This window comes from Mobula hypostoma, chromosome 12, assembly GCF_963921235.1.
Source record: "Mobula hypostoma chromosome 12, sMobHyp1.1, whole genome shotgun sequence".
Classification (NCBI taxonomy): Eukaryota; Metazoa; Chordata; class Chondrichthyes; order Myliobatiformes; family Myliobatidae; genus Mobula; species Mobula hypostoma.
The window spans coordinates 46398790-46410869 of NC_086108.1; the positions used below are offsets into that span (position 1 = coordinate 46398790).

Below are 12080 nucleotides of genomic sequence, written 5' to 3' on the forward strand. Positions count from 1 at the left end.
GGATTATTTGGCATCTGGGCATTGCTGGATGCCCCAGAGAGGTCCTGAACCACTGTGAAGCTACCGCCATGGCATTATTGGGCAGGATGTTCAAGGATTAAGACCCACAGATGATGAAGCAATGTATTTCCAAATTAGGATGGTGCACAGTTTGGAGGGGAACTTGTTGGTGTAGTGTTCTCATGTATTGATGACCGTATTCTTCCAAATGGTAGAGGTGGCAGGTTTGAGAGGTACTTTCAGAATAGCCTCATGAGTAACTGCAGTGAGTTTTGTAGATGCTGCACAGACTGCAGCCACTGTGCACCGGTGGTACTGGAAATCAATATTTAGATGTTGGCCGGGCTGCTGATGAACTATGTACCCACGCAGAGCTGGGAAAACTCAGCAAGTTCAGCAGCATCTCTCGAACGGGAAACAACTGATGTTTCAGATTTGGGACTCTTCATAAAAACTGAGAAAGAACACCATCAATTTAGATCGAGGACAAGGTGGGAGTGGTCAATAGAGGAAAACAAGAGAATTTCTCTAATCGACTGAAATACGGTGGCTATTAAAGGGACGTTAAGGTCCCTTGACTGTATATGAAATTGGTAATCTTCCAAAACTTCCTGTTTTTTTACTTCAAATTTCCAAAATCTGCAGTTGTTTAAAATTTTCATACTCCTTAGTTCTGCTTTGTACACAAGTTGTTATTATTAGTCATACTTTATTGATCCCAGGGGGGAACTGGTTTTCGTTACAGTTGCACCATAAATAATAAATAGTAATAGAACCGTAAATAGTTAAATAGTAATATGTAAATTATGCCAGGAAATAAGTCCAGGACCAGCCTATTGGCTCAGGGTGTCTGACCCTCCAAGGGAGGAGTTGTAAAGTTTGATGGCCACAGGCAGGAATGACTTCCTGTGACGCTCTGTGTTGCATCTCGGAGGAATGAGTCTCTGGCTGAATGTACTCCTGTGCCCACCCAGTACATTATGTAGTGGATGGGAGACATTGACCAAGATGGCATGCAACTTGGACAGCATCCTCTTTTTAGACACCACCGTGAGAGAGTCCAGTTCCATCCCCACAACATCACTGGCCTTACGAATGAGTTTGTTGATTCTGTTGGTGTCTGCTACCCTCAGCCTGCTGCCCCAGCACACAACAGCAAACATGATAGCACTGGCCACCACAGACTCGTAGAACATCCTCAGCATCGTCCGGCAGATGTTAAAGGACCTCAGTCTCCTCAGGAAATAGAGACGGCTCTGACTCTTCTTGTAGACAGCTTCAGTGTTCTTTAACCAGTCCAGTTTATTGTCAATTCGTATCCCCAGGCGTTTGTAATCCTCCACCATGTCCACACTGACCCCCTGGATGGAAACAGGGGTCACCGGTACCTTAGCTCTCCTCAGGTCTACTACCAGCTCCTTAGTCTTTTTCACATTAAGCTGCAGATAATTCTGCTCACACCATGTGACAAAGTTTCCTACCGTAACCCTGTACTCAGCTTCATCTCCTTTACTGATGCATCCAACTGTGGCAGAGTCATCAGAAAACTTCTGAAGATGACAAGACTCTGTGCAGTAATTGAAGTCCGAGGTGTAAATGGTGAAGAGAAAGGGAGACAAGACAGTCCCCTGTGGAGCCCCAGTGCTACTGATTACTCTGTTGGACACACAGTGTTGCAAGCACACGTACTGTGGTCTGCCAGTCAGGTAATCAAGAATCCATGATACCAGGGAAGCATCCACCTGCATCGCAGGACGGACGGTGCTGAACGCACTGGAGAAGTCAAAAAACATGACCCTCACAGTGCTCGCTGGCTTGCCCAGATGGGTGTAGACACAGTTCAGCAGGTAGACGATGGCATCCTCAACTCCTAGTCGGGTCATGAAAATCAGTGATTTATATCTGATATCTTATATCAGGTCTATACAAGAAAACCAGGTATGACTTGTAGAGGGCCACTTCAAGAGCAATGGAACAATTCCAAGTGAGGTTGAATGCGATGTCGGATGCACATCAACCCTGGCAGGGTTTGCAGGACATTCCTACAAAGTGAAACCCAATAGCATGAATGGCAGCAATGCTTCACTACCAGATGAGCTCAACGCCTACTATGCCCACTTTGAAAGGGAGAATATAACTATAGCTGTGAATATCTCTGCCGCACCCGGTGACCCTGGGATCTCTGTCTTGGAAGCCAATGTTAGGCCGTCGTTCAGGAGGTTGAACATCACAAGGTGGAAGGCCCTGATGGAGTACCTGGTAAGGCTCCGAAAACTTGTGCCAACCAACTAGAAGGAGTATTCAAGGACGTTTTCAACTCTCACTGTTACCGCCAGAAGTTCCCACCTGCTTCAAAAAGGCAAAAGTTAATCCAGTGCCCAAGAAGATTAGTGTGAGCTGCCTTAATGACTATCGCCCAGTAGCACTTAACATCTATATTGATGAAATGCTTTGAGAAGTCGGTCATGACTAGACTGAACTCTTGCCTCAGCAAGGACCTGGACCCATTGCAATTTGCCTATCGCCACACTGGGTTTATGGCAGATGCAATCGCAATGGCTCTTCACATGGCCTTAGACCTCCTGGACAATACAAACACCTATGTCAGGATACTGTTCATTGACTATAGCTCAGTGTTTAACATCATCAGTCCCACAGTCCTGATCATTTTGTGACAAAACCTGAGCCTCTGTTCTTCCCTCTGCAATTAGATCCTTGACTTCCTTACCAGGAGACTACAATCTGTGCATATTGGTGATAATACATGCTCCTCGCTGATGATGAACACTGGTGCTCCTCAGGGGTGTGTGCTTAGCCCACTGCTTTACTCTCTCTAAAGCCATGACTGTGCGGCTAGGTACAACTCAAATACCATCTCTAAATTTACTGATGATACAACTATAGTTGGCAGAATCTCAGAAGGAGAGGAGAGGGTGTGCAGAAGTGAGATATACCAGCTAGTTGAGTGGTGTTACGACGACAAACTTGGACACCATGTCAGTAAGATGAAAGAGCTGATTGTGGATTTCAGAAAGGGTGAGATGAGAGAACACAAGCTAATCCTCGCAATAGGATCAGAAGTGGAGAGAGTGAGCAACTCCTGGGTGTCAAGATCTCTAAGGATTTAACCTAGTCCCAATATATCAATGCAGCATTGATATATTGGGACTATATTTCATTAGGAGTTTGAGGAGATTTGGTTTGTCACCTAAAACATTTGAACAGTTCTATAGATGTACTGTGGAGAGCATTCTGACAGTCTGCTATGGGAGGTGGGGAGGGGGGGTACTGCACAGGACTGAAAGAAGCTACAGAAAGTTGTAAAATTAGTCAGCTCCATCATGGGTACTAGCCTCCATAGAATCTAAGACATCTTCAAGGAGTTGTGCCACAGAAAGGCGGTGTCCATTACTTAGCACTCCAACCACCCAGGACATGCTGTCTTCTCATTTTTACCATCAGGAAGAAGGTACAGAAGCCTGAAAGCACATACTCAGGGATTCATGAACAGATTCTTCTCCTCTGCCAATGTTAAATGGACATCGAACCCATGAACACTACCTCATTTTAAAAAATATATTATTTCTGTTTTGCACTATTTTTAATCTAACTGATTATATATATATATATATATATATATACACACACACACACGCACACTGTATATACACACACACTTACTGCAATTGATTTACTTATTTACCTTTTTCTTTCTATATTATTATCACGTATTACATTGAACTGCTGCTGCTAAGTTAACAAATTTCACAACACATGCCAGTGATAATAGACCCGATTCTGATTCTGATAAGCTGTGCATGTCTAGATGCAATTAACTTGATACATCAAGCCTTGAGGTCATGGTCCTTCTTGGTGGCTGTTCCTGTTTCTCATCAACAATGACTTCTAGGATGCTGATGGTGGGAGAAGAGGGGGCTGTTTGATTGGAATGCATTTGAATATCTAGGATGTTAGACCCTTATTGTGTAGTTATCAGAAAACACTTCTGTCCTAAGACAATCAACTGACCTCACTGCCAATCAACACCAGCGCACCTCAGGGATATGTACTTAGCCCACAGTTCTACCCTCTCTACACTCATGACTGTGTGGCTAGGCACAGCTCAAATGCCATCTATAAATTTGCTGATGATACAAACATTGCTGGCAGAATTTCGGATGATGACGATAAAGCGTACAGGAGCAAGGTATAGCAGCTAGTTGAATGGTATTGCAGCAAAAAACCTTGCACTCAATGTCGGTAAGAACAAAGAATTAAATGTGGACTTCAGAAAGGGCAAGTTGAGGGAGCACACACCAGTCCTCATAGAGGGATCAGAAGTGGAAAGAATGATATTTACTGTAATTCACATTTTTTTCCTCTGTTATTATGTCTTGCTTTGTACTGCTGCAACAACGTTAACTAATTTCACAACATGTGCCAGTGATTTTAAAACTGATTCTGATTCAGACGAAGCACCTGAAAGTGGGTGGGTGTAGAACACTGACAGCGAACAGATAGAAATTCTACTTAAGAATATTCATCTCTTGTCTCTTTATAGGAAACTTTGGCTAAGAAGCCAGGTGAGCAGAAGTGATTCCATGATATTTAGGATTGCCTCTCTAACATGCTGTGCTACATTGTCATCTCCTGAATAGCAAATCCATTCAAAAAACTACAATAATGATGCAAGATCACACAAATGAAGACCCATCCAATCATATCCCCCTGGAATGTCCAACCCTACTTACTTATAAGTCTATTGTTCTTGTTCACCTAAACGGACAGGTTAAATTTCAGGTAAACAACACATACAAAGAAAGAGATCTCCCAACGATGCAGCATACCCTTAATATTCTACTGGAGTGCTAATGTGGAACTTAAACCTTCTGATCCCAAAGTGCTTTGCATTTAGCACATTTAATGAAAAAATTAATCTTAACTTTGTTTTCTCCTTCAGAGATCTTTCCAACAGTGCCTCCATTTAACACTGGTATAAAAGTTCTCTTAAATTCTTTAATTTCACATAGAAAAAAAACTTTTAATGTGAATAGGATGCTGACGGCTGATAAAATCTCCTTTGTTTATTTTTTGTAAGCCTTGGGAGTATAACTAGCAGCACGGAGTTACCTAACATTGACAACATCATCAGAATATTGGTGCCAAGTAGATAAGGCTAAGAATAACAATGAAGGACTTGGTTTATAAAGAAACGTTCTCCACAGAATCATGGTGCAAGTGATAAGTTCTGTTCTATTTCTTTCCCAGTGGATAGCTGCATAGAAAATTGGAGGAAGCAAGAACAAAATTTTGCAGTACAAAAAATATGGTAAGGCATTTTTTATTGGAAAAACGCTCATTCATAAAGCACAATATTTTAAAATATATGCATACTGTACACATGGAAGTACAAAATAAATGTACTTAAAACACTGCAGCATTGTATAAATATAATTTAGATCTGCATTTCAATATGATAAGATTAGGAATAATATCTTGACATGTAAATCACAATGGAGTTGTGTGTTTTATTCGAGTAAAATGCGTAAAAGTGCGAAGCACCTTTCGGGTACTAACCATATATCTGCAGGAATCCCCAGAACTGATTTCTGGAGTATGTGGCAACAACATTGATATTTATGAGATGAGGAAACAAAAATGCAAACAAATAGAATCAATTATTAAATGTATCGGGCAATATTACACCCACCCGTCAGCTTTGTTATGTCTAAAACTTAGAAAATATGTGGCAATATTTATACCACATTAAACTTAATACTTTTGTACAGTATTTTTATCTGCAATTTTAATGCATGTAGTAGCCCATCTAAACAAAGTTAATATCTTATCCAATGTAGGGAAATTCATGAATTGCGCTGTTTAAGCAGTTATCAGCAGTGCTAATTTCTCAGTTAATATTTAATTTTAATCTTTCACAGTCATCATGTTCCTTCTATAAATCTTTAACACAAACACTGAGAAAACTGGGCAATACGTTTTCTGTTTTAGAACACGCCATAATAACAAATGTAAAAAACATTACAGCAGGAGCTTCAAGCACAAATGTTTCTAAAAGTTTTCTCTGTTCTATAAAGACATGTAGAGGATATTTTTTAATGCAGGATACTAGATTTTTCTAATTGAATAACGGTGAATTTCCCTTCTACAGGTATCTTGCACTGAAACTTACGATTGCCAATGGGGGCATCAACAGCCTCAGAGAACAACCCATCATTTCTGGATTCTAGTTTTCATCTACGGTACAGTATGATTTCCAGGCCATTACCCCATTGTGACAGTAGTTCTGGCAATTGCTTTGCAGTTAGTTTAGGAACCAACTCAATTTATACTTAGACTGTTTTCACTGGAATGAAGACTGGGATGAAATATTGAAGCCTGTCCACAGGTAGCAACAGCAGTAACAAGGAATTACTGAACACCTTTTCACCGTTGAAATCCTACCGACCACAAAAATAATAAAACTTGCAAAAGTGGATGTGCCGAGATCACATTTACCCCTCTAAAACAAAAATTACCTCTAATTATTCCCCAAATCAAAAACATCAGAAGTGGTTACCAAGAGGATTCAATAGCAAAAATTAAAGCTGCTTTGATTAGTAGTTTGTAAAATATTTCCTTAATGATCTGGGGGATGGTGGGTTGAGGGAGTGTGATTGTAAAAGTCTTGGTTGTCCTGTTGTTAGAATGAGTGTCCACGTTCGGGTGACTGAAGGACTTTGCATTAACTCTGTTCAGGTCAGGATCTGTTCCTGAGTTCACCAGAATCTACTGGTAGTAGATACAAGTTTTTGAGCCCCTTGCATTATTCCATGCTTCTGTTTTTCCAAGCTAGCAGATGTACAGGGAAGGAGCTTTGCATTTTAGTTCCTTTCTGGCATTATGGGCAATGCATTGTACGTCAGTGTAGTGTGGGTCTGTGCATGTTGAACTATATGCTTAGACTTCCCAATCAATTGCATTTTAGTACACCACTGAGGATATTCAATTTCACTGATTCTAAAATGATGGTCTCACATCTCCCCTCTCCCATCTGGCAGAAGATACAAAATCCTGAAAGCATATTCTACCAAGGCTCAAGGACAGCTTCTATTCCACTGTTATCAGATTCTTGAATAGACCCCTTGTATGATAAAATGGACTCTTAACCTCACAATCTACCTCATTATGATCTTGCACTTTAATGTTTGCCTGCCTGGCACCTCTTCGGTAGTTTTTACGTTTTAATCTGCATGAGAGTTCCCCATAATTATATAGTGCTCTGGTGAGTGCTGTGTTCAAGTTTGATCCTTTACTTGGAGAATATAGAAAGATATACCTGATAGTTGGGATTACAGGGTTTACAGCAATGAAGTATCAGACTGGTTCTTGAGATGGTGGGTCTCAGCTTAGCCTACTAGTGAAGGCTAAGATAGTATCATGTAGAATTTGGAAGGAAGAGAGGCGAAGCTTACATAATGACCTGTTGACTCAAGAAACTACCTCCCTTGGCTAAGGAATCAGAACTAGAGGTCATTGTCTCAAAGGAAAAGACCACTTGGGACCAAAATGAAAAGGAATTTCTTCAGTCAAAGGATGATGAATCTTTGGATTTCTCTCCCACAGAGGCAGAGGAAAGTTAGTCATTGACGACAATCATAGGATACTGTACATTAAGGCAATTGAGAGATATTGGGATTGGGCAGGAGAATTTTGTTGAGGTAGAAGTTCATCAAAGATCTTGTTGTAAATGGCAGAGCAAGCTTGAGGGAGAAAAAGGCCTGCTCTTGCTTCTAATTGTAACATTCTTCTGGCATATTCTAATGCTAATGCTGGAAATCTCAATGCAGTCAAGATCTGGGTTCAAGTTCATGGAATTCTGCTTGAATCAGATTTGCACAGCACAGAAAAGGGCTCTTCAGCCCACAGATTCCTTGTTGACAATCAAAGACCCAAATACAAAAATCTCATTTCATTCTCCTAACGTATCGATCAACTCCCTCCAGGTTCTAGCGCTCCCTTACATGCTACAGGCAATCTTTAACCCACACACCTTTGGGATGAGGGAATAAACTGAGTCACTGGGAAGAAACCACAGAGTCAATGATGTAAATTCTTCATTGATGGCATCAGAGATCAGGATTGAATCCGGATCACTGACGCTGCGACAGAGCAGCTCTACTAGTCTATAGGGACCATAAAGTCAATTGCACTTTGTTTATTACCAAACTAGTTCAGGCATCACAAAGAACTATAATTTTCTTCACAGAGCTGGTAATTTGGGAAGGAGTTGACACTTGGACATATAACTACTCAGATACAAACATGACATGGGCAGATGCCAGGGAATACTGCCAAAAATCCTTCACTGACCTGGTTGCAATTCAGAACCAAGAAGAAATTAATCATCTAAATCAGGTATTACCAAGAAATCCAACTTACTACTGGATTGGAATAAGGAAGATTGCTGGTGTTTGGACCTGGGTTGGAACAAATATATCACTGGACAAGAAAGCAGAAAACTGGGCGGAAGGAGAACCAACTTCTGGGGGAGAGGATTGTGTGAAAATCTATATAAAGTGACAAAAAGAAGCAGGAAAATGGAACAATCATAGCTGCAACAAAATGAAAGTGGCAATTTGCTATTTAGGTAAGATAAAAATGTTCTCAGAGTTTGGTGAATGTGATGAGTGCTTCCTAAGAATTTAACATCTGTACAACTCCAAGCACAACTGACATACTCGATGAAAAGTCCTGGAACAGTAAAGTTGTCTTTTCTGATTTCTAAAAATACATTGAACCCATGAACACCACCTCACTCTTAATGATTCAGGAACAGCTTCTTCCCCTCTGCCACCCGATTTCTGTATGGACATTGAACCCATGAACACTACCTCACTCTTAATGATTCAAGAACAGCTTCTTCCCCTCTGCCACCCGATTTCTGTATGGACATTGAACCCATGAACACTACCTCACTCTTAATGATTCAGGAACAGCTTCTTCCCCTCTGCCACCCGATTTCTGAATGGACATTGAACCCATGAACACTACCTCACTCTTAATGATTCAGGAACAGCTTCTTCCCCTCTGCCACCCGATTTCTGAATGGACATTGAACCCATGAACACTACCTCACTCTTAATGATTCAGGAACAGCTTCTTCCCCTCTGCCACCCGATTTCTGTATGGACATTGAACCCATGAACACTACCTCACTCTTAATGATTCAGGAACAGCTTCTTCCCCTCTGCCACCCGATTTCTGTATGGACATTGAACCCATGAACACTACCTCACTCTTAATGATTCAGGAACAGCTTCTTCCCCTCTGCCACCCGATTTCTGAATGGACATTGAACCCATGAACACTACCTCACTCTTAATGATTCAGGAACAGCTTCTTTCCCTCTGCCACCCGATTTCTGAATGGACATTGAACCCATGAACACTACCTCACTCTTAATGATTCAGGAACAGCTTCTTCCCCTCTGCCACCCGATTTCTGAATGGACATTGAACCCATGAACACTACCTCACTCTTAATGATTCAGGAACAGCTTCTTCCCCTCTGCCACCCGATTTCTGAATGGACATTGAACCCATGAACACTACCTCACTACTTCTTTTCTTTATTTCTGTTTATTGCACTTCTTATTTAATTAAACAATTATATATATTCTTTCTGTATTTCATGGTTTCTCTCTATTTTTATGCATTGCATTGTACTGCTGTAACAAAGTTAACTAATTTCACAATATATGCCGGTGATTTTAAAACTGATTCGGACGAAGTGGGTATAGAACACTGACAGCAAACAGATAGAAATTCTACTTAAGAATATTCGCTTCTTGTCTCTTTATAGGGAATGTTGGTCAAGAAGCCAGGTGACTAGAAGTGATTCCATCTTTATATTTGCACTATTATTTAATTCATTATATATATGTATACAGTATATATAATTCACAGCTTTTTTCTCTCTATTATTATGTATTCCATTGTACTGCTGCCGCAAAGGCAACAGATTTTACGACATATGCCAGTGATATTAAACCTGTTTCTGATCCTGATTCTCTTTCCTCATCTCTCTGGGGGCACTAATCTGGACATTTACTATCATGAAAAATAAACGAGAGCAACTCAGCAGTCCTTTTTACATACCACTTTACCTGAAAATTTACCTAAAAATTGAATCTACACCTCATGTTATAACAGATACCATATTATTGAGACTATCATCTTTGACTAAAAAGTTAGATATTGTCTAAATCTATGAATAAAGCAAATAAATTATTTGAAGTGCTAAGACAGCACATTTATAAATATCTATCGGTCTCTGTGGAGCAAGTTAAAATTTTTAAGATAGTGCCTGCTGACAACTTCATCGTGAGGTCTTATTATAATAAAATCACCATGAAGCAGGGCTAATCTCTAAGTTCATAATAAATTATCTTCTAAAGCTTATTTACCACAATCTGATTGACTACAGCCTGATTATCAGTTCATTTTCAGTAAAGTGAGGAAATAGTTAATCATTTTCAACCATTTTGCTTTGTGGTTACTGCACATCATGTCTGAATAGGAGAAATCAATGCTTAATCTTTCTGGAAAAAATATTCTTAAAGTCATTGGTGAGTGAAACCACTGTACATTCAAGAATATGCAAGGGATTTATTTATAAATGAAGTAATCAATCCAGATGTATATCTTTGTTGCACCCTGCTACGAAGTGAAACCCCTGAGGCAGTTAAATAAACTTGCACATTTCTGAGGGAAGCTTTCTCCGCATTGTTATGAGAGGCCAGTTGGCAGCCGCCCAGTTGCTGTTAACCTGCATTTTAAGTACCAGTTTACCCTTTCCACAGACTCTGTCCTGGGAGGCAGGGGACTTTGCAAGGTACAGTATCTGGGCAGACTAGAACACACCTCATCCATGAAATGCGTGTAAGTGAAACTTTTGACAGCCTACTAAGACCTGCCATAAGCTTTGGTGGCTGTCAGAATCATGAAGGGTTTTGAATGTTCCAAAGGAAAATTGAAAATATATTTAAAAAGCAATGAAACAAAAAAACCCAATTACCTAATCTAAATAAATTTGGAGGTATGTAAGCTACCAATCCACCAGTACACTGAACTTACTGCCCCTCTCTATCCTGATTTAACACATCACAGCTTCAGGAGCTGTGAGTTCCTGGTCTATGACTGGACTCTGAGGCAATGAATGTCAGAACACAAATGGTGAGATCCCTGTTTAGAAGAGACAGTGGGTTCAGCTTGCAGTGATAAATCCTTACAATCTGACGCTACAGTGAACCTAGCAGATGACATGAATTCCTAAATAGAATAACTGAATATCATGTTGCTGTTACAAAACCTTCCCGGTGAACTGCAGAGGCATCTCATACTGCCAGCCAGCTTCAGCTGCTTGCTGCAGTTAGTAAAGCTGCTGCCGCAATATGGGTTCAATCCTCACCCTTGGTGCTGTCTGCGAATGTGGGTTCTCTCTTTCTTTCCCACATCCCAAGGATTGTGGACTGTGAGCTAATCGGCCACTGTAAATGGCTTCAACTGTGTAGATGGTTGATAGAATCACGATGGAAATACTGGGAAGGGGGGGGGGGGGTGGCGGAGAATAAAATCGTGATCCCTGTAGGTGGTAGCCTAGAGCGGATGGGCTGAATGGGGCTATCGTCACAATGACTCCAAAGAATATGGACCCCTGCGCACAGACACCAGGAGAGCCAGGGTAGAAAGCAGGAATCCTCACTGTTTTCCTTTTACCTAAATCAATGCAGGAGACGCAGTTGTCACATTCTTGGGCTTTATGCAGAACTTTCCTCCGTTCCCCAATTTCCAGCCTAACACAATGGTGCCAAAATAAAACAGAGAACTCTGTTCTGTGAATCATAGCAAATAAATGCCATCCTTATCCTCCAGCTGGGCATCTAGTACCACGAACCTCCGAAGGAGACACCGGTTTATGCTGTTTTCATTTGGGTATTAAACCAGTTTTGCTTAAATAAATTCGTTCTTTTGTTTATGTAGCAAAACAAATTCACAACAATCCATTATCAGTCATTTTCA

General features: G+C 40.7%; 1 long non-coding RNA gene across 1 annotated transcript in view; it reads right to left on the bottom strand.

Annotated features, from left to right (window-relative positions):
• LOC134354768 (uncharacterized) overlaps positions 1–12080 on the bottom strand; it is a 44298-nt gene that overhangs the window by 30366 nt on the left and 1852 nt on the right. The gene's annotated exons all lie outside the window — the stretch shown is intronic.